This window comes from Ornithorhynchus anatinus, chromosome X1 (genome assembly GCF_004115215.2).
Source record: "Ornithorhynchus anatinus isolate Pmale09 chromosome X1, mOrnAna1.pri.v4, whole genome shotgun sequence".
Lineage (NCBI taxonomy): Eukaryota > Metazoa > Chordata > Mammalia > Monotremata > Ornithorhynchidae > Ornithorhynchus > Ornithorhynchus anatinus.
This window is the reverse complement of record NC_041749.1, coordinates 38,597,773-38,604,479: the sequence shown is the minus strand read 5'-3', so window position 1 is coordinate 38,604,479 and position 6,707 is coordinate 38,597,773. Positions and strand designations below refer to the sequence as shown.

The window sequence follows — 6,707 nt, the reverse complement described above, 5'->3', positions numbered from 1 at the left end:
CTTGAGGAGGGGAGAGATTGTACTGCTCCGTCTCCAGCATCAGATTGTAAGATCACTGTAGGTGGGGAACCTTTACACATTCCTTGCTTAGCCCTAGCACTTAGTACAATGTTTGGCCTGCTGTAAGGTATCAATAAATGCCACCGAATGATCGATTGATTGGTTAGTGGGGAGAGCACACATCTGGTGAAGGTTAGGAAATAAGGGTTTCTGTACGATGCTACTGATTCTCACCATTGCTCTGGTCAGAGAGAAAGTTATTTAGATCAAATCATTCACCTACAGAGTGATTCAGCTAATCTGAAAGAGGCAAAATAAGTATTTGGAGAAAAACCCCCCACCTCCACGAACCACAAATTTTCAACCTTATTTTTAAATGCAAATAAGGACTTGCATGGTGGGTTCTGTTTCAAGTTATTCAGTTCAGCTGCAATTTCTCTGGAGGAGGTTGAATGGTCAGGGTTTTTGCAACTGTAGTTTTGAATCATCTTGGGGCTGTCCTGATTGGTCGGATTGACAGCTGCTGCTCAAGTGTATGGTGATACCCAGAGATCTCTTTTGTTAGGGGTGGAATTTCAGTCAGACACTAGCATCGTCCAGAAACTTCTTACATGGGCTTTAAGGTATGCAGTCAGCTCTCCTTCTGCTACTCTACCTCGCTCATCTCCTACCGCAACCCAGTCTGCACACTTCGCCCCTCTAACACCATCCTACTCAATGTACCTCGGTCTCCTCTTCTCTGACCTCTTGCCCATGTTTTCTCCCGTGGCCTGGAACTCCCTCCCGCTTCATGCCCAACAGACACCGCTCCTCCAAGAGGTCTTCCCTGACTAAGTCTTCATTTCCCTACTCCCTCTCCCTTCTGTGTCATCTATGAATCTGGATCTTTACACCTTAAGCTCTCAATATTCACCCAGTTCTTAATCCCATCACCCTTATGCTTATATCCTTATACTCTGCCATTTCCCTTTTCTGCAAGTTATTTTAATGTCTTTCTCCTCCTTTGGACTGTAAACTCCCTGTAGGCAGGGATCTTGTCTACCAACTCTATTGCCCTCTCCTAAGTGTATAGTATAGTGCTCTGCACACAGTAAGTATGCAATAAACATGATTGATTGATTACTGAGCATCCACTATGTGAAAAGCAACTAAGGGCTTGGGAGAATGTGATAGAATTAGTAGATGTCACCCCCGAGGACATTATGAAAGCGTCCGCGAGAAGCTGGATTCTTTGAAATAGATGTGTACTAATGAGTCTTTTGTTCTCTAGTTTCAAAAGTATTTGTAATTCTAATTATCCTTAGTAACATTTTTTCGAGATCCTATCATGCAAAAAGAGCTTTATCTTGTGTCTATTCCAGTTCTTAGTTCAGTGCTTGGCCTATACTAAAGTGCTTAACAAATATTATTATTATTGTTATTATTGTTGTTATTATGATTGTTATTATTATCCTCAATTCTCTACTTCACTTTGACAATAAAGACCTGGCCTCAGTTGGATGACGTGATTTTAGATGAACTCATACAGAATGAAATTGTCAATCCACATTTTTTTCCCAAGAGTTAACGGCTAGCTGATTCCCCCACTATTCCAGTTCACATGATTGTTTCAAAAATAAACATGAGCTAGACTTATCCAGAAAAAAAAAAGGATCCCGATATCCAGAAGTGGAAGTTTAACTTTAAAGGATTAAAAATGATAAATTATTTTCAAAGAGGTCTCTGGCTATAGTAAAAAATAACACTAGTTTTCTGGTTTTGGCAAGGAATCACTATGAATGTGCTAGGGTTTCCAGTAGCTCAGTGCCCCCAAATTTCTCAGAACAATAAAAAGCATGATCTGACATGTTTTTTTTTTTTTGCCCTAATCCTGCTTTTACTTTCCCGGTAAGAAGGACGGGGAAGCTGCTGGACCTCCCAGGTACCATTTCCGCAGACATTTTCTATGCAACAGTGACATCATTCTGGTCGACAGGTCAAACAAGGTTTCAGGCCTTGGAATAAAATAAAGTGAACTAAAAGGTTCTTCTTTAATTAGAACAGAATACAGTAAGCAGCACTCTTCACACCGGAGCCAAAAAAGCAGAGTGTCTGCTCTGTTTCAGCTCCCTAGACATTTCTTCTGATTAGATGTCTTGCACTGGCCCAGTGTGGGGCTTTCGGTAATGGATGTCTTTATGATCATAGAATGTAGCTTTCATTTGTCCTACTGAGCACAAATGTGTTTACAGCAAACTCATGTCCAACCTGGGTGCTTCCGAACCGAGTCGGATCAGGACAACTAGCCACCCATAATTTCATTTCTCGGCTGGAGGAAAAAACATGAGTAAACTGATGTTTCGCAGCTCTTCAAATTTACAGTAAATGGAGGATTTGTTGTAAATCCTGTTGTGCAAGAGAAAAAGAAAATACCCAGGTGTTAAAAGGGCAAAACCCAAAACATCCTCTTCCTGGCACCTGCCTGGTGCCAGAACGAACTAGCCACTGGGCTGGCCACAATTCCCGGGGCTCGATCTTTGTTTCTCATCTTCTGCTTTCCTTCCACCGCTGGAGAACTGAAAACTTGCTCCAAGATAAGATCCCCTTTCCCTGGGGGAGGTTTTTTTCTGGGGGAAATAACCATTTTAACTGGTGATGGACCAAACATCTGAAGGCAAACATCAGCAAAGACGATAACAACGTTCATACAGATTGTGGAACTACGGGACACATCCAAATCCATTGATCAGTAGTATTTGTTGGATGCCTGCCGAGTGAGAACATTACCTTAAGAGTTTGGGCACGTATGATAGGAACAAGTCACATTCCTTGTCTTTAAGGATCTTACAATCTAGTGATTCATTCATTTATTCAATCATATTGATTAAGCACTTACTGTGTACAAAACATTGTATTAAGTGCTTGGGAGAGTACAATACAAGAATAAGCAGGCACAGTCCTGCCCACAATGAGCTCACGGTCTAGGGGACAATTGCTTGACTGACAGGTTGCATTTCTGCATTTCCACCCACCACCAGCCCTGCTTTCTTACCTTGCTGTTGCCCTTACGATGTGATTCCTGCTGCTGCCAAGTGGCGGAGTCAGGATTAGAACCCAGGCCCTTCTGACTCCCAGGCCCACGCTCTATCCTCTAGGCCTTGCTGCTTCTCCACAGTCAGACTTTCCTGACTGTACCGAGGTGTGCGATCAGCTCTCTTCCAGTCCTGCGTCTTATGATTCCGAAAGCTGAAATTTAAAGGGAATAGTTTCCTTATTGACTTCTATCACAGGTTCTGACCTTACTCCCAGTCAGAGGCCTGCCTGAGAGGATGTGGAGGTGGAAAGTAAGAACCAAATGAAGGTAATTCGATAGGAAAACATTTTTTCCTGGGACAAAAGGCTTTAGTTGAAGATGGATTTCTGGAAGCTGTCCTATTAAAGACAGCAATAAAGCATTCTCAGTCTAGGTTCAGAAGAGGCCGTTCCATCTCCCCATGGCAAATCTTGGAATAATATGCAGGTACTCAAAACCTGACACACGGTTTCAAGCAAAGCTGCTCTAAACCTTTCAGAACCCAAGGAGATCAAAATGGGATGATACTCTTGTCATTCCTTTTGCAGCAAAACTCTTCCCTGATTGAAATACTGTAATGCAGAAACTGAACCCTTAGATTGGAAGACTAACAGTGGCGAATGAAAGCATTCATCAAGCTTCATGTATTATTTTGAGACAATATAGGTCAATATAATACTATTCCAAGGATGATGAGAGGTTACCTTGACAACCTGACTGATGAGGGCTCTGAAAGAAAGTTCCCTTTAAAATCAGTGCCCTTCTCTCAATCCCGATGTTAGCAGCCTTTGCCTCTTTATGAATTATCATTGGCATTTGTTTTTGAGCGAGGGTGATTAGTTGTCCAGTTTTCAGCTGGTCTGCCCTTATGTGGTACAGATATTGCACTCAACATGTTTATGTCCATTATTTTGAAGTGTACAGCCTCCCTCTGCCTTGATTCCTGTCTCAGACTTCCACAGTTTAAAGGCAGTTGTTGTGGGTGTCTTATGCTGTCGAGTCGTGTCCGACCCACAGTGACACCACGGACACAAAAGCGCTCAGTAAATACAATTGAATGAATGATTATATCTATGATTCTATTTATCTATTTTGCTGGTTTTGATGCCTGTCTTCTTGTTTTGTTTTGCTGTCTGTCTCCCCCCTTTTAGACTGTGAGCTCCTTGTTGGGTAGGGATTGTCTCCCTCTGTTGCCGAATTGTCCATTCCAAGCGCTTAGTACAGTGCTCTGCACACAGTAAGCGCTCAATGAATACGATTGAATGAATTCTACCACAACACCCCGCTCTCCATCTGCAATCCTTCTGGTAGTGGATCCATAGAGTTTTCTTGGTAAAAATATGGAAACGGTTTACCATTGCCTCCTTCTGCGCGGTACACTTGAGTCTCCGCCCTCGACTCTCTCCTGTGCTGCTGTTGCCCAGCTCAGGTGAGTTTTGCCATGTAGCAGATTGCCTTCCACGCGCTAGCCATCGTCTAAGCTAGGAATGGAATGGACAGGCCTCTGCTTGACTCTCCCTCCCAAATTCGAGACTGGTAGAGTACTGGAAACTCTCCAGATGTGACTCTGAGAGGTTATAAGCAGTGTCTATGTTCAAAAGGACCTAGGAATGGCACACTCTGGAGCAAGAAGGTAGAGTGGGGACCCTCCTATAGAAATGTTCTCAGTTCAGGCTGTTACCTCAGAAGACTTCCACAAAATGGAACATTTGATATCATCACATTATTTTCCATATCCAGCACCAATGGGATATCAGATGAATCTCAATGTCTGGAATTTTCAAGCGTGCCAGTGGCCTTGCATGTCTTAGTGGATAGAGCACGGGCCTGGGAGTCAGAAGGACCTGGGTTTGAATCCCAGCTCTGCCCTGTGTCTGCTGTGTGACCTTGGGCAAGTCACATCATTTCTCTGCACCTATGTTACCTCATCTGTAATATGGGGATTGAGACTGTGGGCCCCATTTGCTCTGCCTCACTTACCTCATCTGAAAAATGGGGATTAAGACTGTGAGACCCACATTGGACAACCTGATTACCTTGTATCTACTCCAGCATTTAGAACAGTGCTTGGCACATAGCAAATACCATTATTATTATTATTATTATTATCGTGCTGTGTGGGACAGGGACTGGCTCCAGCCCGATTTGCTTGTATTAACTCCAGAGCATAGTACAGTTACTGGCACATAGTAAGTGCTTAACAAATACCATAATTCTTATTACTACTTTTACTATTACTTCAGGCACTGCCCCTTCTGACACCTTTGGGTTTACTCTAATCTGGTTACAGAGAACTCTGGGGTCCAAAATAGCTGTTCTTAGCAGTGTGGTCTAGTGGATAGAGCATAGGCCTGGGAGTCAGAAGGACCTGGGTTCTAATCCCAGCTCTACCACTTATCTTCTGTGTGACCACAGGCAAATCACTTAACTTCTCTGGGCCTCGGTTATCTCATCTGCAAAATGGGGATTAAAACTGTGAGCCCCATGAGGGACAGGGACTGTGTCCAACCTGATTAGCTTGCATTCATTCATTCATTCAATCATATTTATTGAGCCCTTACTGTGTGCAAAGCCCTGTACTAAGTGCTTGGGAGAATAGAACAGTAAACAAATGCATTCTCTGCCCACAGTGAGCTCAGAGTCTAGAGGGGGAGACAGACATTATTATACATTGATTAATTAAAGAAATATACATAAGTGCTGTGGGTCTGGGGGAGGGATGAATGAAGGGAATAAGTCAGGGCGACACAGAAGGGAGTGGGAGAAGAGGAGAGGATGGTTTAATCAGGGAATGCTTCTTGGTGGAGTTGTGCATCTACTCCAATCTCAATGCTTAGTACAGTGCTGGGAGAATAGTAAGCGCGTAAAAAATACCATTAAAAAAAACCTTCCATCCTCTGCATGTCTAAGTTCAAAAGGAGAATTGTAACAAATTCTTTTCAATCAGTGGTATTCTCTGAGCACTTACCGTGTGCAAAAAACTGTACTCTCATTTGTTAAGAGTACAACAGAGTTGGTGGACACATTCCTCGCCCACAAGGAGCTTACAGTGTAGAGGGGAGACAGGCACTAAAATAAATTCTGGGTATAAACATAAGTGCTGTGGAGCTGAGAGTGGGGTGAATATCAAGTGCTTCAAGGGTACAGATCCAAGTGCATTGGCGACATGGGAAGGAAAGGGAGTAGAAGAAATGAGGGGTGAGTTAGTGAAGGCCTCTTGGAGGCCACATGATTTTAATAAGACTTTGAAGATGGAGAAAATGGTGGCCTGTCTATTATGAAGGGGGAGGGAGAACAGGCCAGAGGGAGGACCAAGGGCAAAGGGTCGGCAGTGAGATAGATGAGATCGAGGTACAGCGAGCAGATAGGCGGGAGAGAAGCCAAATGTGCAGGTGTGGATCACAGTCATCTCATTTGCCTATCTCTATCTTATTGGCTGAGGGTGATCAATTCTTGAAAAATGGTGAGGCTCTGACCCTGTTCTCAGGAAACTCTGGCTCCCTTAAAATTCACGATTAGAGCCTTTTGGTATCTATGTTCTTTTATGCACCCACTCTCGAGACTGGTTAGGCCAGGGGTACGTTTGGGGAAAATCGGCATATGATAGAAAAGGTTCACTGATGGTAAGAATGCCTAAACTGAGATGGAGTGGGTG

General features: G+C 43.5%; 1 non-coding gene across 1 annotated transcript; it reads right to left on the bottom strand.

The window, feature by feature from the left end:
* Positions 1-4,491: 4,491 nt before the first annotated feature.
* On the bottom strand, positions 4,492-4,629 carry LOC114806902. The gene has a single exon (XR_003754955.1). It is a non-coding gene; the product is annotated as a small nucleolar RNA SNORA7 (small nucleolar RNA).
* Positions 4,630-6,707: the final 2,078 nt, after the last annotated feature.